Consider the following 27,694-nt stretch of genomic DNA (forward strand, 5'->3'; position numbering starts at 1 on the left):
ATCAAAGAATCTAGGAAAATGTAATTGCTTAGATGTTGCTCTTTTACAACTCCGTAGACTTAAAGGGACAGTTCACCCAAAAATTAAAATTCTCTCATCATTTACTCACCCTCATGCCATCCCAGATGTGTATGACTGACTTTCTTCTGCAGAACACAAATGAAGATTTTTAGAAGAATATTTCAGCTCTGTAGGTCCATGCAATGCAAGTGAATGGTGACCAGACTTTGAAGCTCCAAAAAGCACATAAAGGCAGCATAAAAGTAATCCACATGACTCCAGTGGTTTAATCCATGTCTTCAGAAGTGATATGATATGTGTGGGTGAGAAACAGATCAACATTTAAGTCCTTTTTTACTATAAATTCTCCTTCCTGCTCAGTCAATCTCCACTTCAGTTTCACTTTCACATTCTCCTATTTTTGGTGATTCACATTCTTCGTGCATATCGCCCCCTACGGGGCTAGGGAGGAGAATATATGATAAAAAAAATACTTAATGTGTCTGTTTCTCACCCACACCCATCATATCACTTCTGAAGACATGAATTAAACCACTGGAGTCATGTGGATTACTTTTATGCTGCCTTTATGTGCATTTTGGAGCTTCAAAGCGCTGGTCACCATTCACTTGCATTGTATGAACCCACAGAGCTGAAATATTCTTCTAAAAATCTTCATTTGTGTTTTGCAGAAGAAAGAAAGTCACACACATCTGGGATGGCATGAAGGTGAGTAGATGATTTCATTTTTGGGTGAACTATCCCTTTAACAGCAGCCTGATCTCATGAAAATTACATGACCATGGCAACATTGTTGCAAAACAAAGTTACGTGCTTCATTACACGTTTAGCTGCAGTTTCTCAGCGAAATGTCCAGTGGGGGGCGCCAAAAGGGAGTAAAATGATGTCGTAATCAGACGAGGTTTTTAAGTTGAATGTTAGATGGAGGTTTCGATGAGTAAAACACACCTCCCTAATCTAAAACTTTAACCTAAACCAAACCAAAAGTGTCCAAAAACAAAATGAGAAATGAAAAGCACATTTTCTGGAGCAACCACGTCATTCCGTGTCACTTCTATGACACTTTCATCTCACGTGTCAGCTGCGTGCTTGGCTGCGCTCAAGCCTCGGTCATCCGTGTCCAAAGTCCAGCACTCTATCAGGTGACCCACCGAAGTAAGTGTGTAATTGTAGGGGTGTCTGTAATAGAAAGTGTTAAAATGTATCGTTTTTAAATTATGCATTGGAGTAAAAGTGTTTTGATACAGTATCTTAACATAGCAGTGTGTGAGTAATAGAGTGAAAAACAAGTGTTTATAAAGTCATAATCAGCCGCTGTATGCACAGTTGTTGTAGCGCCTCTAGTGTTCATTTCACCTAAATGTAAAATGCAGCATGTAAAAGTCAGTTTGCAAAAATGTAACGTATAAACATTTATTTTATGAGACTAGGTTGCTTAATGCTCAGTTATGTTTAAGTAGCAACTTCGGCATGATTTTGCAAAGCGGTGCACCAATATATCGTCTGATTAAAGAAATCGGACATTAGCCAATTGTTTAAAACAGCAGTTGATCGGGGTAGATTGTTTGCTGTCAATAACAAGGGGGCAAAATACCTTGGGAGAAATAAAAAGAGATACAAATGATTAAATTGTACTCTTACAGTAAATGTATAGAGCTGTAAAATGAATGTGTAGCTCATTTGCTCTTGGGAGAATTTTCGAAATTTTTGAGTTCATTTTCCGAGCACAGTTTGAGACATTATTGACTCTTGTGAAACTTTAGAGGAGATGCATGTGAGACTACTGGAGTCTTTTGAGAAACAATTGAGTTCTCATTTGTGATTTGTCTTTCCTGCAGGTCGTACAGTGCTCAGTGTAGTTTATACCGTATTATGCAACATGCAGCCTTTTTAGAGAATTGACAGACAGCTCTTATGTATACAAACCAGTGCAGTGCTATTAAATACGTTCCCGAATTGTCTTTAAACATGCACATACTGATATTCATTTATCAAATTTCCTCTTTAAAACACACAGTACACACACTTGCACATGCTCGCAGTAATTCAGCGTGTGTGGCCGCAGGCGCATTTGTCAAACACTTCCCCTGAGTCATGATAATTCTACTTCCTCTGATGGCTCCTCTGAATATGTTCTGTCTCCATGACGATGCAACAAGTACAGTCTTCAGTATAAAGCCATTGTGTTGGGACTGTAACAAATGCATTCAGCTCCCCAAAGAATTGCACACAAGCATGACATCACGTAATTGCATTCATGTCCAGAGCACGCAAAGAGGTGCTTACTCTACCAACAGCTGGACCAACATGACAAGCCTCATGACAACTCGTAATAATTCGTATGAGATGGTGAAATCATAAGATATCATACTTTTTGGCTACTTGTACGACTTTTGTTCCCATTGAGACCGACCAATCAACAAAGAGAATTTCAAATCGATACAATACAGGCATCAGTTTTAGCTAGCCTCCAATCCAACACATTATTTTATGAAAGGAAATGGCTGTGAACAAATTTAGTAAGTCATTCCATATTTATTTATGCAATAAAAATGACTGATAAACAGTAGTTCACTTCCTTCGTCTTCTTCCAAGCCCAAAGTTCTCTCTCTTTTGTGGCGAAATGTTATTTTCCTATTAAATTCATGGTTAGGTTTAGGTTTGGGGTTTCTAATAACTTTGCTCGTTGGATCGTTTTTTTTCCTCTATTGAAGTAAAAGCTGTACGTATGATTCAACTCGTACGATTTCTTACCATTTCGTCATCTCATGCTTATTATAACAACTTGTCATGAGACTGGGTTGGATGGAATCATTCATTCATACCTTTGTCTGTTAGGACTGTATAACATATCACATATTGCACTATATATTTGCAATTTTTTACTTTGTGAATATTGCAATGATTTGAATGCACTTTCTATTTGGCCGTTTGGTTTCCCAAAGAGCATGTAATTATATTAGTACATACCCGTGGATCACGTTCCTCTTTTAAGGGCATGCTGTCTTCAGTATTTTTGTACTTTTTTGAATACTTTACCATTTAATTCAGTCCTTTAGATGGCACTTTTCAGTAAAGTCTGGGTGTGTAAAACAGAACTTGATATTTTTCAGATTTTGACCATATTCAATGTTTATCTACGTAAATATTTGTATTTGAAACGGTGTGATTTGTTGTTGTTTTTTAGTGAAAGGAACCATCATTTCAACCATATTATATATATGTACAGTACTGTGCAAAAGTTTTAGGCACATAAGATGTTTCACAAAAGCATTTGTCTTAAGATGGTTATTTATATCTTCAGCTTTAGTGTGTCAATAGGAAATATAAATGTTAGACTTACAAACATTACTTTTGTAAATAGAAGAACAGCGAGCCCTGCAACAGATGTCATGGCCCCCACTGAGATTTAGACAGCCTAAATAGATAGAAGAACAGGGAGCCCTGCAACAGATATCATGGCCCCCACTGAACATCATGTCAGTCTGAGATTACATAAAGAGACAGAAGCAATCGAGACAGCTGAAATAGATAGAAGAACAGGGAGCCCTGCAACAGATGTCATGGCCCCCACAGAGCCCCCACTGAACATAGAGTCAGTCTGAGATTACATAAAGAGACAGAAGCAATTGAGACAGCCGAAATAGTTAGAAGAACAGGGAGCCCTGCAACAGATGTCATGGCCCCCACTGAACATCGTGTCAGTCTGAGATTACATAAAGAGACAGAAGCAATTGAGACAGCCGAAATAGTTAGAAGAACAGGGAGCCCTGCAACAGATGTCATGGCCCCCACTGAACATCGTGTCAGTCTGAGATTACATAAAGAGACAGAAGCAATTGAGACAGCCTAAATAGTTAGAAGAACAGGGAGCCCTGCAACAGATGGCATGGCCCCCACTGAACATAGAGTCAGTCTGAGATTACATAAAGAGACAGAAGCAATTGAGACAGCCGAAATAGTTAGAAGAACAGGGAGCCCTGCAACAGATGGCATGGCCCCCACTGAACATAGAGTCAGTCTGAGATTACATAAAGAGACAGAAGCAATTGAGACAGCCGAAATAGATAGAAGAACAGGGAGCCCTGCAACAGATGTCATGGCCCCCACTGAACATAGAGTCAGTCTGAGATTACATAAAGAGACAGAAGCAATTGAGACAGCCGAAATAGTTAGAAGAACAGGGAGCCCTGCAACAGATGGCATGGCCCCCACTGAACATAGAGTCAGTCTGAGATTACATAAAGAGACAGAAGCAATTGAGACAGCCGAAATAGTTAGAAGAACAGGGAGCCCTGCAACAGATGGCATGGTCCCCACTGAACATAGAGTCAGTCTGAGATTACATAAAGAGACAGAAGCAATTGAGACAGATTAAATAGATAGAAGAACTTTGGTGAATTCTCCAAGAAGTTTGGAACATCCTATCTGCCAACAACCAAGAAAAACTGTGTCCAGGTGTATCTAGGAGAATTGGGGCTGTTTTAAAGGCAAAGGTGGTCACACCGAATATTGATTTAGCTTTTTTATGTTTACTGGACTTTGTATGACATTAAGTGATAAATGAAAACTATTTATGTCATTATTTTTGAAGACATCCTCACTATGCAACATTTTTCACAGTATATAATATTTTATATACATATATATGCACCATTATAACAATAGTTTAGAAATGTTTTAAAACAGCAATTAGTAAAAAGTAATATTTTACCTGATGTTTTTTTTTTTTTTTACCTTGATTTCGACCTTGAAAATAGTAAGACCTAAGACAGGGGTGCTCACACTTATGGCATGAGATACATTTGATACATTTTATAATCCTGCTACAGTAAGCTCTACCATGCACAATTTAAATATATATTGTGTTGTCACAATATCAACATTTCAGCAGTCAGAACCAATACCAGCTTATGAGTTGTGAATACGGCTATAAATGGAGCTATTTAAAGAGAGAATATAAAACTAGAGGGGTGAAAAGGGTAGGCATAATAAGGCTAATTCCTGTTTGGACATTTAAAAAAAAAAAAGGATGATGTTGGATGCATTGAACTGCATTATGGTTTTTATTTCCATAGTTTTTTTTTCTGTATTATTATTATTACTATGGTTTTACTATGAATGTCAAGGGTAAATATGGTTAATGTAGTATAACCATGGTAAATGTATTGCGAGGGAATGTAAAACTTATTGCGACTGGAACGACGTTTTAAACGAACAAACAAAAAAGCAGAATTTACCAACATATATTTTACTCAAACATTTCAGTAAATATTTCAACAAATACCACACTGAGTGATGACACAAACAAATCGTTAAATCGATTCATTAAAATGAAGTGAATGAACGTACGAACTCTAACGGCATTTTTGCTTCTGAAGTTTAATTGAGAAACACCCAAAAATGTTTTAATAGAGATATGATGTGAATATATCCATACAATGCAAGTCAATAGGGTCCAAAACTTTCAAGCTCCAAAAAGGACACAAATGGTTTAATCCATGTCTTCTGAAGCAATACGATAGTTTTCTTTTTCTTTGTGAGAAACAGACCAAAGTGTAACTCCTTTTACACTACAAGTCTTGGCATCTGCAATCTCCTTTGTCCTCGATTACACTTCCTCGTGCTTGACGCAAGTGCAAGGAAGTGTAATGAAGCTTCAAATCACGTTCGTGCCAAAGAGATTGTATGACTGCAGAGTCGTTTGGATTACCTTTATGCTGCCTTTATATCCTTTTTTGGAGCTTGAAAGTTTTGGACCTCATGGACTTGCATTTTATGGATCTAAACACAGTTTGAGACAACATAAGGCTAGGCAAATAATGAGAGAATTCATTTTTTTTGGGGGGTGAATGTTTGTGAAACTACTGTATTCTATTGACATGCTCTTTCGTAAATCTACCAGCCCAATTAAAAGCACATTTAAATCATAGTCATATGCACAATTTTGCTTAATTTTAAATTATGAACCAAGTCATTACATACGGTATATTCTGTATATATTCGGTGTATCACCAAGCATATTACAGGGACTAGCATGAATCTGCTTTCCAACATCATAAATGACAAAGTGCGATCTGGATGACTGCTGCGTTCTGCTAATGTCCCAGTGCCAGCTGTGTGTGTGGAGCATCAGTCGCCCATCCAATCAGAGTGACAGCCAATCAGTAAGCGCCAATTGATAGTACACCATTCTCAGTCACAGCGGCTCAGAGTTTCATGTAAAGGAATGAGAATCAAAGCGTTGCCTTTCGGTTTATAATCCCTTCCCACCCTCGTGACCTGTGCGCTGCTCGCTGTGCCAGCGTGGGTTAAAACCCTTCCGCTCATTAAAAATATGAGTTGTGTAATCGGTATGTAAATTAACCTCCCTTGATAGCCTCATGAGGATCCAAAGTACGTAGATCAAATATTGCTGAGATATTAAAATGCAAATGTAGTTGTGTGGCCTTCGGCGGTGCTGTTGTCGTAAGACGTGTGGAGATAAGTGCCAGGGATTGGATTTTAGATGCATGGAGTCGTCACGTATGATTTGCTGTACTGTGGTCATTTATACAGACATCTTTAAGTTGTTGGTGCCACATTAAATGCCTTGGGTTTATGTCCAATGAGAGTTTGGAGTTAGAGTTTTCAAATCACTAAAACAGAGCATTTTTAAATGAGATAAACATTTATACCAAGTCCTCATGTGTAATAGACTGTTATGTTGAACAAGCCGATATTTGTGCTATTGTAATAATCGGTATCGATCGAGAACAGAACGCTTGGTCAATTAACAGATGTGTTAGGCTAGCTTTTGCTTCTGTGAGTTCCTAAAAATAAAAACTGCCTTATACTGTTACTTTCTGATTTCACAATGTGTTTTGGGTTGAATTATTGGCTGCCAAAAGCATGAAACCTTCAACATTCAAGAGAAAAGATTTAGAAACAATCAGGGGCGACTCAAGGATTTCAATCTTAGGGGTGCTCAACCCCCAGTGACATGATTAGATGCGCATATTTAATGTATTCCACTCTTTAGCGTAGATAGTTTGTGTGTGTGTGTGTGTGTGAGTGTGTGTGTGTGTTCACATCATTCAAGAGCTAATATACTGTACATTTCAGAATATTGTCATTTTCTGTAATAAGCACACTTATAAAGTTATAAAAAAAAACAGAAACTGTTTAACCGTTTTTATTTATTTATTTATTTTGGATTTTCCCCCTTTTTCACCTAATTTGGAATACCCAATTCCCAGTGCGCTTTTAAGTCCTCATGGTGGCATAGTGACTCGCCTCAATCCGGGTGGAGGAGGAAGAATCCCAGTTGCCTCCGCGTCTGAGACCGTCAACTCGCACATCTTATCACGTGGCTTGTTGAGCGCGTTGCCATGGAGACAGCGCGTGTGGAGGCTTCACGCATCCACGCATCCGCGCTCAACTCACCACGCGCCCCACCGAGAACGAACCACATTATAGCGACCACGAGGAGGTTACCCCATGTGACTCTACCCTCCCTAGCAACCGGGCCAATTTGGTTGCGTAGGAGACCTGACTGGAGTCACTCAGCACACCCTGGGATTCGAACTAGCGAACTAGCGAACTCCAGGGGTGGTAGCCAGCATCTTTACCACTGAGCTACACAGGCCCCCTAATTTTCCATTTATTAACAAATAAAAAATGTGTGTTTACTTAAGTAAATCAATAATTTTGCAACTTCTATAGATTAAAGTTATATTAATCAAACGCCACAAAAAACCTATTATTACAATAAATGTCACATTTAGCTTGGTTGTTTTTTAGAAGAGTGAATTAACTCCAGATGATGTTTCTCTGTATGTCATTAACTTGTGACTCAAGTCTTTTGAATTTGTTCAAAAGAGAAAATAACTGTGCTGAGTGACTCCAGCCAGGTCTCCTAAGCAACCAAATTGGCCAGGTTGCTAGGGAGGGTAGAGTCACATGGGGTAACCTCCTCGTGGTCGCTATAATGTGGTTCTCGCTCTCGGTGGGGCGTGTGGTGAGTTGTGCGTAGATGCCGCGGAGAATAGCATGAAGCCTCAACACGCACTATGTCTACACGGTAACACGCTCAACAAGTCACGTGATAAGATGTGCGGATTGACGATCTCGGATGCGGAGGCAACTGAGATTCGTCCTCCGCCACCTGGATTGAGGCGAGTCACTACGCCACCACGAGGACTTAGAGCGCATTGGGAATTGGCCATTCCAAATTGAAAATTAAATAAAATAAAATAAAGAGAAAATCGCTCCAAAAATAGGGTTTAATTTCAATAGAATAAACCTGGTAATTAATATGTGTGTGTGTGTGTGTATATATATATATATATATATATATATATATATATATATATATATATATATATATATATATATATACACACACACACACACACACACACACACACACACACACACACACACACACACAGTATATATACTTTAAAAAAAAAAGTTGAGTTAACTTAAAAATAAGGCAACCAGCTGCAAATCATTTTTGAGTTTATTCAACTTCAGGCAAATTAGTATTACCAACTTAACAATTCAAGTTGGATTGTAAGTGCCATGAGCTTTATACAATAAGTTAAGAGAACTCAAAAATATCAATGATTATTTCATTCAATAAGCTTGCATTTTTAAGTAAAGCTGACCATAATTTTCAGTATTCTTTAAAATTATATAAAAACATTCTTTTCAAGCAGATCCATATTTTGACATAAGATCATGTATCAGCCGCACCAAGAGACCAAATAGTTGGAGGGTCAGTGATCAAACTGAGCATGCTCAAAAGCCCACATGTTCTACCTTCACCACCAAACTTGACATTGTATGTGCTCAATGTTTAAAAATGTGCTGTAAGTTGCTCTGACTTAAATGGCATAAAAGTTGACTTTACTGATTGTTTTAAGTAAACTCACTTTTTTCGATATTAGATAGTTCAATCAACTTTTAAAATTGAGCTTATCTGACGAAACTGAAGTTGGATTTTTTTTACAGTGTATTTACAGTGTGTGTGTGTGTGTGTATATATATATATATATATATTACACACACACACACACACACACACACACACTACCGGTCAAAAGTTTTGAAACACTTATTCTTTATTTATTTTTATTTTTTTCACATTTTCGAATAATAGTAAAGTCATCAAAACTATGGAATAACATAGATGGAACTATGGGAATTATGTTGTGACTAAACAAAGGTATCACCCTGGGATGCTTTTTAAACAGTATTGAAGGAGTTCCCATCTATGTTGGGCACTTATTGGCTGCTTTTCCTTATTATTTGGTCCAAGTCATCAATTTCAAAAACGTTCTTTTTATTTTTATAATGAAATAAATTAATATGGTGGCACAATTATATTTTTGTCTACAAAACTCATTTCAAACATTTAAGCATACGCCTTCAGATCAAAAGATTTTTAAGATCATGAGAAACATTTCAGTCAAGTGTTTCAAAACTTTTGACCGGTAGTGTATAAATATACAGTATACCAGTGCTGTAAGAGAGCATGTTTAGCTCTTGACCTTCTAGTCCTGCTGTAGGGTCAGGAACCGGACCGCTATATAATCCAGTCTGAGAGGAGACGCCGTTTGGTCTCAGCTATTGTTGTTGATGAGATGTTAGGCAGCAGCTGGTGTCTAAATTAACGTGCTGTAATTAGCTCATACTGATGAATGCGCCCCTCCCAACCACCAGACATCAAAATGACCATTACGCTCATTAGCGTGTGATATGTGGGGACGCATTCCTGCCAACACTCCACTCTGGAAATATGCAAACCGCTCTGGAAATGTCAAGCTCTGAATGGTTGTCGGGGCTAAACATGCTCAATTCATACTACTAGCTAAAGTATACATAGAACAATACTAGAATACATATTATACGTACTATTATACATTTTATGGTGGAACATTACAAATTCATGCTATGCATATTCAACATGCTTTTTCAAATTTCATTCATTTTGGTTGGTACATCTTTATATTACTCATAGAACAATCATTATAAACTTTATAAAATGCAATACATTTACCTAATTAATTATAAATAAACCATCAGTTTTTCATATCAACGTTTTCATTCTTATGACCATTTTGCCGATGTTTTAATTTTGTCAATAATAGGCTAATAAATATGAGTGGTCGATACATCGGTGTATACCTACATTTATTTATTTATTTATTTATTTATTATTTCATTGTTTATAACTAGACGCCACTCGCTGAATTAAACATGCTACAAGGTGACGTCATGTGACAACTGTGTAGTATACTACTTTTTGACGTGTGTGTTTTTGCATGATACCTGTTGCAATTAGCATAAAAATAGCATAAGTAGTAGGTTAGTTTTCCTGTCCGAGCACAGCCTATGTCTTCGGACATGATGAATGGCACGACAGCAAGGATTTGTGATTTACTCTTTATTGGGCTGGTAATACGTGCATCTGACTGCAGTATTGCGGAGAGAACAAAAGAGCCCATTAGTATCGCCACGGCCGTGAACTGCTCTTATCTTTCTTTCTGATAAAACACTCCATTTAGCATTTTCCGCCTGCAGTGTCGAGAACCACGAGCGCTTCATAAGGGCTTTAAGTGTTGACCCATCAAGAGCATTTTTACAATTGCTACCTCGGAGGTCCAACTGACATACAGGCAAACCCTTTTACTTGGAAAAACAACAAACAAAACTCTTAACAGATGTTGCTCAACAGATTTGATCTATTATTGTGGACTTGAAATCACCATATTGAAAATCACCAAATTTAAAGTTGCCACGCGCAGGGTAATTTCCAAACTTCCTAGTCTAACACTATGAAAGTGGTGTGTACTCACAGGCCGCTGTGTTGGGATGGGATCTCTAGATTAAGGTGTAGTGTCATTAGTATGGTTCGGGTGTGGAATTGGCACAGGGCCGTGTGGTTAATGCCTCAATCCCTGACATGTATGCCTTGGTTAATGAGTGCTGAAATCACTTCATTCTCCTGTGAGATAATTTCCTGCACAGATTAAGGCAACACATCCTGCTTACAACTCACAGTCTGGGACACTTGTGTGTGCTAACTGCTTATTTGCTGTCGGTCGTATGACAGACCATCATTGCATCAACATTCCAAATGAAAATTATAACCTGGTCTCTTAGAATCACTTAGAATCATACCAATATTTTTGCTAAATTATTTTTCCTGGCTCGTTGTACGTGACATGAACTCTAGAGGCACTACAACAACAATAGGAGGTTGTTTTGTTGATTTAATACTTAAAAGCATTCACCTTAAAAAACTCATCTGTTTGGAAGAACATTTAACTCGCTTTTAGCGCCACACAGTGGACATTTCACCTCTGAACTGCAGCGATACTTGTAAGGCTGTCACGATTATGACGATTAATAGTCTGTTTTAGGGCTTTCGTGATTAATTGTCATATTTCTTAAGGTGCATGTGTGCTTCATACACCTTGAAAAGTAATTTTTACATATTTTACTTCAAATCTATAAATCAAATAATAAAATAGGGCAATCTGATTTCCTTTTAAGGCTTTATAATCTTATGAATGACATGAAAAGTAATGTTTTAAATATCAAAATTTTTCTAAATACTTAAAATATGTCTCTGTTTTTGTTCAGCTTTCATTTTGGTTCATATTAAATAATTTACACTGTTGTTTTTGGATCTCGTATATTATATTTTTAATAAAAAATTAAATATGTGTTTTATATATTATATTATGCAATATTACAATATTTCAGTCCTAATTTTTTTTACTTTCACATGCTCTTTTTTTTGGGAATGCCCAATTCCCAATGTGCTCTTAAGTCCTCATGGTGGCGTAGTGACTCACCTCAATCCGGGTGGCGGAGGACGAATCTCAGTTGCCTCCGCGTCTGAGACCGTCAATCCGCGCATCTTATCACGTGGCTTGTTGAGTGCGTTGCCACGGAGACATGGCACGTATGGAGGCTTCACGCTATTCTCCGTGGCATCCGCGCTCAACTCACCACGCGCCCCATCGAGAGCGAACCACATTATAGCGACCACGAGGAGGTTACCCCATGTGACTCTACCCTCCCTAGCAACCGGGCCAATTGGTTGCTTAGGAAGCCAGACTGGAGTCACTCAGCACACCCTGGATTCAACTTGCGACTCCAGGTGTGGTAGTCCGCATCAATACTCGCTGAGCTACCCAGGCCCCCCTTTCACATGCTCTTTGATGAAACCCACAAGCCCTTATTTCTCATGAAGCAAAACCTTTGAGATTTCCTTTAATCATTTTATCACTCCGCAGATATAGAGTAAGCATGCGTCTCCTCCTCTGTGTCACTGCGTGTCATTAAAACTGCATGAATTAACCCACAACGTCCAAGAACATTTGCCATTACACGATGGTTTAAAGTGAAACTGGAGCTCTTTGCATTCACTATCAAAGTTTTTTGGTTCTTTTATATTTTCACATGAGTTTGGTGCGAGCCTCTGCTGATGGCGTGTGCATCAGAGCATTTGAGAAGCATTTCACGCGCTCTTCCAGACAGGAGCTGCTCTGGTTGACATCCGCGGTGCGGCTCAGTGACGCTCGGAGCTCAACGGAATAATACACAAACGCGCCATTGATGCCATTTATATATGCGCTTAAAATTCCCTTATTTGTGCATTAAAATGTGATTGGAATTTGAAGTGCATTATCTCAAACAACGCGGTCAGATAAAAAAAACGCAATCAGACGATTACTAAATAATCGCGACAGGCCTAGATACAGTATGTGTAATGAATCACGTATCTTGAACTGCCATGTTTTTAGCACACAACCTGGAATGAGATTTGAGAGCTGAAAGAGCAATGATTTGAAGTTTTTCCTTTTTTAGTTGGGCTAACAAAGGCATCCAATGACCAATGAGAATTTCGGAGAGGTGGGTCCTTTTTTCTGCATTTGTGCATGATTAAAATTGACCTGGTTATTTCCACACCCTCAAAAATAAATCTTTCAGATGCCTTTTTGTCAAACGCTCTGTCAGAGTTTTCTCTAGTGTGTAGGTGCTCTAAACCTGCCGTGTGCAGGATATTTCCCAAGGTATGTTTAATCTGCTCCAGTAATTAAAATCTGATTGGTCCTCAACTCGCTGTTGACCTTGACGACTTATTATCTATCATTGATTTGCTCTCTGTGTCAGCAGGTGCCGTTTCAGGGCACTAATCACCATTCTCATGGATACTTCTGATTTTTGATTTTTTGCATTAGATTGATGGCACTCGAAGCCAACAGTTGTCACCTGCGTCGCTTTTAGATCCCATATATTGAGCAATCGGGTTTGTCTGAAATAATTGATACCACAATAATAGACCGACATGGAAAAAAATGTATACAAAGTATGGAGCATCAGTTTCCACAAACGAAATAAGCAGAAATCTGTTTAGAGTCTAAATAAAACAACCCGTTCTCATAACAAGTCGATGAGGAAAATTGTAAGAGATCATGCCAGTTGGCTCACACATGTTTTCGTTTTAATCCCATTATGTATGTATGTATACTTACCTAAAGTTCGGTTCTAGCAAACATACATTTTCTTACGCTTGCATTGACACCGAGTCACGTGATGCTATGCGAGAGTCGGACATGTGAACGACGAGCTCTGCGCACTTTGCTAGTTTTATTACTATTTGTGTCATACACCGGTGAGATTCGATACACCCTGATTCTTAACTGTTTTAGGAAGACAATATGTCAAAAAATTCAAAATCCTCGGGCTCTGGAGACATTAAAAGACACTTACGTGCTCAAGCTGATTCCCCTAAGAAACAGGCCGAAAGCCCCGGACTCAATTCAGACGGTGAACTGAAAGAAATCCGGCATGAATTGAAGAATGTGTTGTCACGGAGAGTAAAAGATGGATGTTGTTTATTTACTTTCCAGCATTGCATCTCACCAACTAGGTAACAACATAGTGTGAAATCAACACTCAACAGACACAATCCACCACCGCACCGTTGTCTGCTGAGCTGCAAAAAGATGCTCTGACAAACTATAGCTGGCGAACATAGCAAACAGATGTGGTAAACATGAGTGACATATTTATCAGGGGCAGGGTTAATGTTATATTAGTTATATTGAAAAGGGAAAATGATGGGGTCATTGTTTATGAATTTTTCAGTATGTAGTTCACAAACTAGTTAGCACCTTACCGTGAAGACACCGCTTAACTCCGCCCTGTCTGCAGAACCACCGTCAGCTCAGAGTCAGCTCTGTAAACAAAGGAGTCGGAGCGTGCTCTGCTGGACAAACTACATTATGACACCAATTCTAAATCACCCCAAGCATTGTTTTTAGCAATATATGTTCTGATTTTTTTTTTTTTCATATTTGCGCTTATCGGAAAATATATACGCTGATATGATATATCTGTGAAAGGCTAATATTGGCTGATAATATCGTTCGGGCACTACTTACAATAATGAAATCAGAATGGAATTTAACACCCATAGAGAAAAATAAACAAAACAAAATACTGTATTTATTTATTTTTTCTCCCCAATTTGGAATGCCCAATTCCCAATGTGCTCTAAGTCCTCGTGGTGGCGTAGTGACTCGCCTCAATCCGGGTGACGGAGGACGAATCTCAGTTGCTTCCGCGTCTGAGACCGTCAATCCACGCATCTTATCACGTGACTTGTTGAGTGCGTTACCGCAGAGACGTAGCATGTGTGGAGGCTTCACGCTATTCGCCGCGGCATCCACGCACAACTCACCACGCGCCCCACCGAGAACGAGAACCACATTATAGCGACCATGAGGAGGTTACCCCACGTGACTCTACCCTCCCTAGCAACCGGGCCAATTTGGTTGCTTAGGAGACCTGGCTGGAGTCACCACAACAAAATACTATATTATAACTGTTATTTTTTTTCTAGGTATAACCCCTAACCCAAACGTAAACCTATCCAAAAAGTACAAGCCATTACCCAAACCCTAAACCAAAACCATGATTTTAATACGAAAGGAGGAGAAACATCTGGGTTTTGAACAAGCGTTCTTACGATTTTTCCTAAGTTTAACCCAAACCCCAAAACCTAAGCCTAACCATAAAGACCCCTCTTACCCAATCCCTAAACCTAAATAAAGTGTTGGATAGGAGGCGAGCAAAAATTTGATGCCTGCATTGTATTGATTTGAAATTCTACTTATTGATTGGTTGGTCTCTATGTGAATAAAAGTAATAAGATATCTTGCAATAGTTGTCATGAGACTATATTGGTCCAAAATGTACAAGTACAGATTATTTCACAGACATAGCTTGTTTAACATAAACAAAGTGAACTTCAGTTCTACTTGTGGATATCTAGTTTGAATATCTTCCTGAGTTTCAGACAAGGAATGTCCCACATGGCCACATTGATATTGTTTGTCGAGGGACTGTCCGTCTGTAGTGATTTCACAGCTCCTTGCTGAATCGGGTTTATGTTTGCTTGCTCTCATTAAGGTCCTGAATGCCTTTTGTTAAGTCAGCACAAAGCCGAGGTTACTCCTCTTCTTGTGCAGTTCATTCTCCTAGGGGCTGTTCAACTAAAGTCACACCATTATTAAAAGAACGGTGAAGACGTGTCCCTTGGGCTTTTAGGTATTGTTTTGTTCATTAGTACCAAATTAATTGCAGGTCAATACTCCAAGGCAATCAAACACCTTTCCAATATTGTGTTGCTGTTGTGTGTTTTTGTAATTGATTTTTAAACATGGAGGTGTAAAGAGCTCAGAGGAATAACGATGACTTGGATACTGGAGAGAAGCCGAACCGCATCAGCAGGGTCTTAAATTCTACTGCTGCTCAGAGGAAAAAAAGACACTGACAGAGAAAATGTGGTGATGTGCTGATAAGGCTGAGCGGTATATAAAATATTCATGATTTAGTTGTGCTTATTTTAAGCAATGATTTTAATGACCTTTTTGTTTAGCCATTAAAGGGATAGTTCACTCAAAAATGAAAATGCTGTCATTTACTCAACCTCATGTTGTTCCAATGTGCCTTTCTTCCATGGAACACAAAGGGAGATGCTAGGTAGTCTCAGGGCACTACTTTAAGGGTGTGTTCACACTTGGCAGGTTTGGTTCGATTAAATCGAACTCTGGTGCGATTGCTCTGTAGGTGCGGTTCATTTGAACAAGTGTGAACGCTGCCATCCGAACCTTGGTGCGCACCAAACAAGCAGAACAAGACCTCCTGAATAGTGGGTCTCGGTCCGCTTCCAAACGGACTCTGGTGCAGTTCGACTGATATATGAACGCAGCATGGACCAAAGACGTCTAAACGGACCAATAACAGGATGTGATGTCACAAGATGCAACCCTAAAAATCACGAGATTTGATAACATTGGAAGAGCGGTAAGAGTGGTGTATGCAAAACAAAATGAGCAGAGGGCAAACATGGAGCAATGAGGAGGTAAAGTTCCTTATTAACATTTGATCCGACGAGCATATTTCCAGTATACTGGGAAAAAACGCACAAAAATGCTCAAGTGTTCAAAATGTTCAGTGATAGGTTAAGGGAAAGTGGGTCCAACGAGCACATTTAGCCCAGCAGAAATATACATCATAAAAGCTGTCCAATCAGGTTGTGATCTTATCCTTACGCCTTTTGTTTTGCATCTTTAGGTTCAGTGTTAAAAATGCAGTGTGAATGGCAAGCGAACCAGAACTAAATGTATCATTTTCTTTTTTGGTCTGGACCAAGAGAACCGAATTACAAGTGTAAACACACCCTAAGAGCACTATGCCATAAGTCATGGGTGCAAAATCAATGGGCATGGTCATGAAGTTTTGGTATTTTCGTGCCAGCATGTGCTAAGTCTAGGCACAAGTAGGTTTGGTGAAATCGCCCTCACAAAGCGCTAATGGGCTGGATCAAATGCAATTTCATTCTGAGGTTCTTCTCCGGTTATTCCACCGTCTGCGTCCTATTAAATAGTCCATTCCCTCAAGCACCAGTGATATAAACAAAGACAGCACATTCATAAGAAGTTGGTAGTGTAAATGGACTGTATGCAATAAATTAGAAGAATTGAAAATGATTATGATTCATAATGTTTGCCAGTTGAGGGCGCTGTTGTGCCACTGTTGAACATGACAGCCACAAGAACAAACAATGCTGCTCTTTTGCTCGGTTTTGCTCTCAAAATTATATTTGGAGGGTGGGGTTTTTAAATGAGGGGGCGTGGCTATACGGTTTACAATATCGTGTAAAAGCGTAATACGGTTTTCTTTTATCATGGTATAAAATCATAAACGGTTAAGGCAAAAAACAATCAGCACACGTAGCTGTTTGCCCATCACCCCGATTTCACTCTTCATGGAAATATCTTTACCGTCGTTTTTGGCAACACTGATGTGGCAAACGACCTTGTTTCCTGTGTTCACTACTTTTATGATATTTTCATTGTGATTTTCCTTTTTTTTTTTGGAGCTTGACAACCCCAATCACTATAAACGTTCCTTGTTTGGAAAAGAACACCTCATATGGGTGTAGCAGGACATGAGGGGGAATAAATAATGACACAGTTTTCATTTTTGGCTTAACTCTCACATTCTGTTTGGATTTATGTTGCTTTGCCTGTACAAAATGTACACGTGTGCATTCAGTGTGTTTTAAAACCCTTTAGTTTCACCTGAGATGAACTCTGAAGTTGAGAGTTTTTAAGAATGCTTCCTCTCCTTTTAATTAAGCTTTGCGTTTTCACACGGTACACTCCTGTTAAGTGAGTTCTCACTTGAGACTTCACAACAAATGCAAACTGACTAGAATATTTGAATATTTTTGTTTAAATTCCATTTTTCTTCATTTTCATGTAGAGCCTCTGTGCATGAATTCTTCAAACCTGCCAGCATCAATATTCATTCTCCATTTATGCACAGTGACAATGACAAACTTTTGTTCGAGGAATTTCCTTTGAGAGTCGACGGCTTGTTGAAGGGAATTCATTTGATAAGGCGTGATTAGCTTTATTAATGCGCAGATTAACAGTCTGCACGTTGTTTTAATGAGCACTTCATCGCCCACAGTGATGAATGAATCTTATTATGGTGTCAATTGAGGTTATTTGCAACTGAATATGCAAGAACAAAAGGCCAGAGACTCAGAAAAGAGACGATTTATTTTGATTTTGCCTCTGTCTTTCGTTATACTGGCAAAATGGATTGGCTCGTTAGCTGAATGTGAACTTTGTGGGCAGAGTGAACGGCTCACATGATAAATGATATCTGCTCACATATGAAGTGATATGAACCAGACACTAGTGAACTGTCTAGCTGGTCACAGTGCATTATAGGATGGCCTTCATAATAGAAATTGCCAAAAGAAGCATTCTTGTTTTATGGAATGCCCAATTTGGAATGCCCAATTCCTCGTGGTGGCATAGTGACTCGCCTCAATCCGGGTGGCGGAGGACGAATCTTAGTTGCCTCCGCATCTGAGACCGTCAATCCACGCATCTTATCACATGGCTTGTTAAGTGCATTACCACTGAGACGTAACGCGTGTGGAGGCTCACGCTATTCTCTGCAGCATCCTCGCACAACTCACCACGCGCCCCACCGAGAGCGAGAACCACACATTATAGCGACCACGAGGAGGTTAGCCCAATTGATTATACCCACCCTAGCAACCGGGCCAATTTGGTTGCTTAGGAGACCTGGCTGGAGTCACTCAGCATGCCCTGGATTTGAACTCGCGACTCCAGGTGTGGTAGTCAGCGTCAATACTCGCTGAGCTACTGAGGCCCCCAAAAAAGCATTCTTAGATATCAGCCTAATTATGCTGCCAATGTTCACATTGGGAACGCACCTACAGTATTGTGCTTTAAAATCCGGTCTAGGTAGGCAGCTCACTGTACTTTTTGAAAAAGCCAGAAAGCTTGGCTCATGTCTGAATACCAGATCACAACTGGTTTGTAGCTGTTGGCAATAACTGTGACATGCTCTTGAAGAACTAGGACAACAAGTAAATTCAACACCCTCTGAAGTCATCCAACACGAACAACCTGCTGTCTAAAGTATCAGGATAGTATCAAGCATCTGTGTTAACTAGGGTTCAACAATAAGGATAGATAGACAGACAGATAGTTTACAGAACCGTCACATGCTCTATTCAGCCTGTTCCACATTATATCTTCCATTCCTTGATCAGATGTTTTTAATGCCTCACATACTTAAATATTTGGTTTGCTGGGGCCTGTGTAGCTCAGCGAGTATTGACGCTTACTACCACACCTGGAGTCGTGAGTTTGAATCCAGGGTGTGCTGAGTGACTCCAGCCAGGTCTCCTAAGCAACCAAATTGGCCCGGTTGCTAGGGAGGGTAGAGTCACATGGGGTAACCTCCTCGTGGTCGTGATTAGTGGTTCTCGCTCTCAATGGGGCGTGTGGTAAGTTGTGCGTGGATCGCGGAGAGTAGCATGAGCCTCCACATGCTGTGAGTCTCCGTGGTGTCATGCACAACGAGTCACGTGATAAGATGCGCGGATTGACGGTCTCAGAAGCGGAGGCAACTGAGACTTGTCCTCCACCACCCGGATTGAGGTGAGAAACCGCACCACCACAAGTACCTTATGATTTAACTGTGTGTATTTAGGATGCATCAAATGTTAAGCAAAACAAAGGAGATGGTCATTTTATTTGAAAAGCATTAAAAATGTCATTTTCAATCAGCATAATTTCAGCACAGAATTCCATTATGCTGGAAATGAATTTTCATGACTTGAATGATTTAAATCTCCTGTGATGCATGAACACACACTTTTGGACATTGTTAGTGGACAAATTTAAGAAACTACTGTCAAGAAGTCCACACTGATAAAAGTGCCTGAAGTTGAAGAAGCACCCATATACTGTGTAGTAGTCCGTAAGTAGCTTGCAAGTGGGCTAGTATTTCATTCTGAACATGACCAACATATTTTTGGTTTTGTGCTCACAGATGCATCCTGCAGATCCCGTTAAGGATTTAAACTACAGATGCAGGCCGTATCTTTTGAGAACAACATTTTGGATCAGAACTCCATCAGTCTCACAGGGGCGTTCCATTACAAATCTCTTAATGAAAACTGGGTTATCTTCAAATCCAGACAGCCATTTTGGCCCAAATCGGCGTTTCAGATGGAGTCTTTAGCATGCCTCCATCTACTCATGCTGTATGTGCAATATGCACAGTATATTTAGATCTTTTCATAACCTTAACCCATGTCTACATACTGTACACAACCTGTGTTTATTGGTCTTAGTAGAAAACAATGGGAGATCTCAGACTTCTACTCTCTATTGAGGTAATCAGAGCGTGATTCTGTTGCTTTCTTCCAAGTGTGCAAATAAAGACTATTCTACCTGCACGCTGATAATCGCTGTCTCTCATTTCTATGGCAACGCCCTCATCTCTCAAGGTTGCCTGTGAGTGAAGAGTGATAGCGTTGTGCAATCTACACCTAGAGCAGATAGTGCTTTCTTTTTAGAGGTTTACCCAGTGCCCTTGAGTGTTCAATCTCTTCTGGGCTGCTGATAAGGCAAATATTGTTTTTGTGGAAGCCACCTGTGTTATTGAATTATAGCTCAAGCACTGACCTTATACACACACAGCGGAGCCTTATTGATCTGTGCAAGGGCTGAAGTTTAGCTCACTGCAGCTTATCCAGGTAAACACCAACAATCATCCATGTGATTTATCTAATCAGCCAATCGTGTGGCAGCAGTGCAGTGCATATAATCATGCAGATATGGGTCAGGAGCTTCAGTTAATGTTCACATCAACCATCAGAATGGGGAAAAAATGTGATCTCAGTGATTTGGACCGTGGCGTGATTGTTGGTGCCAGATGGGCTGGTTTGAGTATTTTTGGGATTTTCACACACAACAGTCTCTAGAATTTACTCAGAATGGTGCCAAAAACAAAAAACATCCAGTGAGCGGCAGTTCTGTGGATGGAAACACCTTGTTGATGAGAGAGGTCAATGGAGAATGGCCAGACTGGTTTGAACTGACAAAGTCTACAGTAACTCAGATAACCACTCTGTACAATTGTGCTGAGAAGAATAACATCTCTGAATGCTGTTCTGAGATGCGGGTTGGTGCTGTTTTGGCGGCACGATGGGGACCTACACAATATTAGGCAGGTGGTTTTAATGTTGTGGCTGATCGGTGTATACACACACACACACACACACACACACACACACATATACACACACATGCATATATGTATAAGTGTGTATATATATTTTACTGCATACTGTATTTAAAAATCTAATGTGTGTCGGAGCCATTGTACATAGTGTGTGGGTTTCACGAAAACATGTCCAGGTCATATTTCATCCCAGAACTGGAAAAAACAAATAACTAAATATGTTTTGCATTAAGAAAATGTAAGCTTGTTTGTTTTAGTTGTGTATGGTTTTTCAGATTTCTTTGCATTTGGACATAATTTGTTAGGCAATTAAGCATGTTTCCCTCCCAAATTGTCATTCTCAATACTGGATGTCACATATAATTGTTGATATATAATCAATTAATAATATAATTGAGCTTAATTTGCATTGAACCAGGAATGTTCCTAGGTTGCGTGAGATTTACCCTAGCATGTGCATGCGTGATATGTTGTAAGTATGCAGGTTTGAATCCTCCCCATAAGTCGATGCTCATGTGATGCTGGACAATTGGAGAATGTAGTATTCTGGAGTGCCTTCCTGTAATTTCTGTTATTGTTGTTTATGTTACTCCCTCGATTAATGGCTACTTGGCAGGCCAGAGTTTCATATTTCACTGAAGCTGTGCAGAGCATGAGTAAATCAATAGCTGAAATGAAGAGAGAGAGAAGAGAGAGAGAGAGCACTCCATCCAGCACACATGGGTTGCACGGCTGCTGCAGACTCCGCTTCTGCCTCTTGCTTCCTCAAACTCCTCTGGATCAGACCATCTCGGCTTGCAGGAGGGACATCGCTCACAGCCTGTCTGTTTTCCCCTGGAGTCGGCATCTCGAGAGGGCCACACGGCATGTCATGTTGTGTTTCTAATGCGACCGGTGACTTCAAACACACACATGATGCATAGATGCTGCATCATGGGCATGCGTGAGTTGTCACTCTGAAAGATCCCCCCATCATTCTCCAACCCTTTTGTTTTAGTCCGATCTCTGGGCTTCCAGCCTCTTGAGTCTGCGAGAGATGTTATGAATGCGATTCGCTGGCAGTGATTGGCCTGCATGCGTTTCGTCTGCACGCGAAAGGCACACAGGTGAACTGTCTCCTGCACACAGTGACTCCAATAAGGTAAGATTATTGCTTCCCTCTGAAGCATCTGTTTCTTCCCCTCTCTCGACCATTCTGCTCTCTACAGCTTTGCATGCTCCGGATCAGTACAATTGCTCCCGAGATGCTGCCACAACATGCCAAATGGTGTGTGTGTGTGTGTGTGTGTGTGTGTGCATTTATAGGGGATATACAGGTTTGTGTTGGAGGAAATGCATGCACACAAACTCGCAAACGGCATGATATGGCTTGTGCATCGCCCCTGACGTGCTGTCATGTCTGGAACGGGCCGGCCCACCTGAGAATCGTGGTGGTACTTGAGACAGCGCTGACAGAGACAAGCTTCATGCATTTTGCATTATAACATGCATTTCAGCTGTTTTTGACACGGGATGCTGTTTTTGTTGCCTTCTCTGAGCAATTGAGTGATGTTACGTGTAAGGACTTCCTGCCCCTGGGATGGTGGGGATGGGGGGGGGAGGGGAGATGACTGAGGAAGAAGCAGGCCGTTCTCCCATCTGTTAACGCCTCGCAGCATCCCCACACGGTGCAATCTCAGAGGCCTGTGTGAGATCTCCATCGACAGCGTTATCAGGCGGCAGGAGTGCTGTTAAGGATTAGACCTGTGCAAGGATAAGAGAATGAACGGACGACAAGCACTGATATGTGTCACTTACACACGGTGTGAGACAAAATGAGCATGGTGATGGTTGAACTAGGGCACTGGTACAAACATGACCATTAATGATGAAACCGAGTTGCACTGACATCAGCGTAACACACTCTGGGCAATTAGATGTGTTTGCCAAGTCAAGAATCACCATTACTATTGCTCATGGTGTGATTTGAACAAACCTCTAACCTTAAGTTACTATACTAAGTGATCAGAATTGGCGGTAAATAAAACAGGTGGAAAAAAAACCCGTAGACTTGCATAGAGGAATTCGAGTCATATCTAGAGAGTAGATGCCAGTTGCACCAGCTCTGCTTAGCTGTGGTGTAAATAGGCACTAAATTACAACGTACGCACAACTAAATATTTGAGTGTTGCATCATCACACTTAGTTCAAATGTAACTCCACGTCCAAACTAAATATTTACGGAAGCTTCAAACCGGGAGTAACTCTTTGAATAAAACGTCTGATTGGATTACATAAATAAGCTCATGTTTTGCGTGACAGACTTCCATCCTTTAGACATAACATATAATGATGATGTAATGTACTGTGTGTTGCCCAGTGTGCATGCTAGGTTTCCACACACACACACACACACACACACACACACACACACACACACGCACACACAGATACACAAACACAATGTATTATAAATGTATTAAAATTAATAAATGTCAGACTTTACACTGTTTTAGAACAAAGTATTTTAGTATTGATTTACAGCCCCTTATTAATTTTTTAGATACAGTTCTTGAAAATGTGTATTTTACATAGATAAAATATGCTATTTAATATATTTCATGATTGTTTATGTATGGTATTTCAACTGAAATTTAATTTATTACTGTTGACCGAAAGACACGCGGCAAATAAGTTTGAAACATCAACCGCTACAAAATAAAACTGGCTGTTTATTGGATGAATGAAGGTAAACGTCATGTTATGCGACTACGAATTACTTTACTGAGAGCTTATGACCAACTAGCTAAGTCTTGCCTTAACAACAAATGGTACAACCATACTTAGATAAAGAGTGACTACTAGTTAGTTTGTAACTAACTAGGCTTCTAATGTGAAATACATCCCAATTTAAAGCTGATGCACCACTAGCACCACCGAACATAATTGCAAAAATAAACAGAGCTTTCTGAACCCCCCCCCCCCCCACATAGTAGAGTAGTTTAGCAGTTTTAGTGACTCAAATTACTCGACTTGGTAAAATAGAGCTGTAATTTTGTAATAACCTTCAATGCAACAATGTAGCAATTACAGCTTGCAAGCATTGTATTTTACGTTATGTATTTGGTGGTACTTCCACAAGCGTATGGTTTGTTGGGTTTTGGAGTGCCAGTGTTCCCACCACACTGCTTAACTAACTTAACTAGCAAAACTTCCATGGTCAACCAGCTACACCAGCACATGGACTGTCATCTAAATTCCCGTTGGTCTTTTTAGTATGGTTGTGCGGTTAGCTTTATTACAAACAGCGTGTGCAGACTGTTGTGATGAGGTCACAGATGAAGTTGAGGTCAGACTGTAAGGTTTAAACACATAACCTCGCACAGACCCAATCACGCTGAGGACATTCATTAGCGCCCGGCCGGTCGCATTAGAAATGTACATAATTAATTCCGCAAGGGAGTAAACATCTCTTAATTGTTCCAGATACAACGTTTTAATCATGCCCGTGCCTCCATTTGTTAGATATTTTATGTAAATCTACTCATCAGTTGACTGTTGTTGACCATGGCTTTGCTTTCCCGAGCAAACGTTTACCACTATTACCAATCTATCAAAGGCTCTCTTTTCCTTACAAACTCATTGAAAGACTCTCAAGCTCTCAACGTGAACTTGACCATTATGATCCACTTAAGCGCTTCGGTTGCACCTACGATAACAGAGACCTGGCCACGTCCATACGGCTGTATATTAACAAAGCAAATTTTCTAAATGTCAACCAGTTAAAGCGAATTCATTAAAGCGATGCCAGCTGTTGTTTTGGTTTGATTCCAGCTCGTGGTCCTTGTTTTTTGGCCCTTTTCACCTTCACCTAATTGGGCGAATTTCTCCCGTATAATAGATTACTGCAATATTTTAAACCATATAGACTGTGCAGATGCCAGTTGAGAAAGCTAAACGCCAAAGTATACAGTACATGGGTTTTCTGCATACCGCTACGTCTGAGTGACATCACAATAATCACGCTCAGGTCTATGATGAGACATTGTCTATGTGTAGGTTGTAAAAACAGGATGGTTTAAACAGAAGGCTGATGTTGTAGAGGACAATATCCAGAAGGGATTTGTACTGAAGCGAGTTCTTATCCGAACATGCATTGAAACAGGCAGTGTCAGGGAAGACGGACAATTTAGTCATTATTGCTGCACAACCTTTGTCTTCTTTTACTCTGTTTTTAACTTCCAATTTCTGTAAAATTGATGTGTTGCACTCACTTTAATCACACGAGGAGAGTTCACAGGCTTGTCAAGGCCAAAGTAGTACTTAGAAACGGCACTTTGAGTGGAACGCTTTTCAAGTTCTTGTTTTTATAGTCAGTGTACACTAGGGCAGTTGCGGTGGTCATTCTTTACCAACGCTGTGTTTAAGGAGCAAATTACGCATTTATTGTGCATCAAAATGTAAAAGGTGCACCATTGAACACAAAAATTAAAATGAAACCCTTTCTTTTGCTGTTGGAGCAAATGGGTAAGCACAACCTATATTTGGCGTCATCTCTCATAAGTTTACCCTGCAGTCGTTTAATTCCATTTTCCAAAACTGAGAAGTGTAAGAAGGGTCCATTCTTCGATTCTAGGTCTTTACCAGAAATTAGGCTATTAAATACAGCTAAAAAAAATCTCATAATATGCTTCGACAGAAGAACATGTAAACTTGTACCAAGTTAAGAGCTCATGGTAGGTTTGTCTTGAAATGTTTATTTATTATCAAAAAATCGATTATTGTGCTCTGTTGTTGACAACATGCAGTATTTCAAGAGGCAGTTATAAACTCTATCTTTTCCTCTTGACTAACACTGTCTTGGTTTTCTTAGAAATGCCTGACATATGGGGTCTGGGTAGCTCAGTGTGTATTGACGCTGACTATCACACCTGGAGTCGCGAGTTCGAATCCAGGGCGTGCTGAGTGACTCCAGCCAGGTCTCCTAAGCAACCAAATTGGCCCGGTTGCTAGGGAGGGTAGAGTCACATGGGGTAACCTCCTTGTGGTTGCTATAATGTGGTTCTCGCTCTCGGTGGGGCGCGTGGTGAGTTGTGTATGGATGCCGCGGAGAATAACGTGAAGCCTCCACACGTCTCCACGGTAACGCGCTCATCAAGTCACATGATAAGATGCGCGGATTGACGGTCTCAGACGAGGAGGCAACTGAGATTCGTCCTCCACCACCCGGATTGAGGCGAGTCACTACGCCACCACGCCACCACGAGGACTTAGAGCGCATTGGGAATTCGGCATTCCAAATTGGGGAGAAAAGGGGAGAAAATCAAAAAAGAAAAAAAGTTAAGCCTTACATAAATGGCTCACTCATGCGTGTTAGTGTGGCCTTCAGGATAATGAATTCTGGGAGAACACCGTTATCGTGTGGTCTCATTTGGTTTTGAATGTCGAGAGGCTCATTCATTAGAAGATCAGAGCTGTTTTCAGAAAATATAGTCAGAATATGGATCAACAATGGAAGTCTTCATATTTTTTCCTTAGTAAATTGTTATATTAGTCTCTGCTTTACATCCTTATGTACTAAAACATTGTATTTATCAAGCTCTGTTTTTATGCGCTCATACTCATGAGTCAGGCAGATATTCTAATGACATTGTCTTTAGGAAACTTATTGGCCAAATAGAAAGCTAATTAAGATAATCACACTGTTTATGATATTGCTTAATTTTATATCACCAGCAAAAACATTGCAAACATGCCTTTAATATTTGATATATCACCCAGCCCTATTTCATGTTATGAAAGTATTTGTTTTAGTGTGTTTGCTTAATGGATTCTTAAATATGAATGATTGCGTCTCAACTCGAGATATCTGCTCTTTTGCTGTAGTCACTGTGATCCATTTCAGAGTAACAGTCATGACAGCAGCTCTCTATAATGCTATCGGCAAAATACAACTACAACAACATATGCTGTCTCTCCACTGCATTACATTACAGCTCTGTGTATTTAAATCAGACAGCTTTTGCAAGCAGTTTCATTCATTTCAAGACTAAAATGAGCTATTCAGCTTGGAGCTTGGTTATATTTCCAACATGGCACGTGATGTATAAATAAACTTGATTTTTGAATGAAGGATATTCTGCTATGAAGTAGTGGTTGACTGATATGTTTTTCAGTGACTGTTATATAATATAAAAATTATTTACCAAATTAAAACCATCGGCATATTGGTGAAAACACGAAGCATGTAAATGCCGATGTGAAAAAACGATGGTTGATTAATAATTAATTAGTAGCACACTTTGTACAAACTCTGTGAATTCAAGTTCACAATCCAGCAATAATAATAGCCACAATATGTAGAAGGGTTGACACTGTAGGCTACATGATTAGGGAAAACCATCCAAAATGTTTTGAAACCAGCAGACTTTGATTTCTGAGCAATCGGAATGATATCCATTAATGCTGCATGATTAATTGAATTAAGAGTGAAATCGCGATATGGCCTTGTACGATTACTAAAACTTCAAAGACTGCCTTT

The 27,694-nt window shown here is 39.8% G+C and overlaps 1 protein-coding gene across 2 annotated transcripts in view; it reads left to right on the forward strand.

Annotated features, from left to right (window-relative positions):
• The window catches only part of LOC127453144 (cyclin-dependent kinase 14), a 217,384-nt gene that overhangs the window by 25,661 nt on the left and 164,029 nt on the right, over positions 1-27,694 (forward strand). The window contains exon 1 of one of the 2 annotated variants that reach the window (XM_051719329.1): positions 22,222-22,315. The exons of the other annotated variant lie outside the window; for it this stretch is intronic. The gene's annotated coding sequence lies outside the window, so the exon portion shown is untranslated. Of the gene's footprint in view, positions 1-22,221; positions 22,316-27,694 lie in introns of those variants that run through there. 2 annotated transcript variants of the gene reach the window in all.

The sequence above is a fragment of the Myxocyprinus asiaticus genome, chromosome 15 (assembly GCF_019703515.2).
Source record: "Myxocyprinus asiaticus isolate MX2 ecotype Aquarium Trade chromosome 15, UBuf_Myxa_2, whole genome shotgun sequence".
Classification (NCBI taxonomy): domain Eukaryota; kingdom Metazoa; phylum Chordata; class Actinopteri; order Cypriniformes; family Catostomidae; genus Myxocyprinus; species Myxocyprinus asiaticus.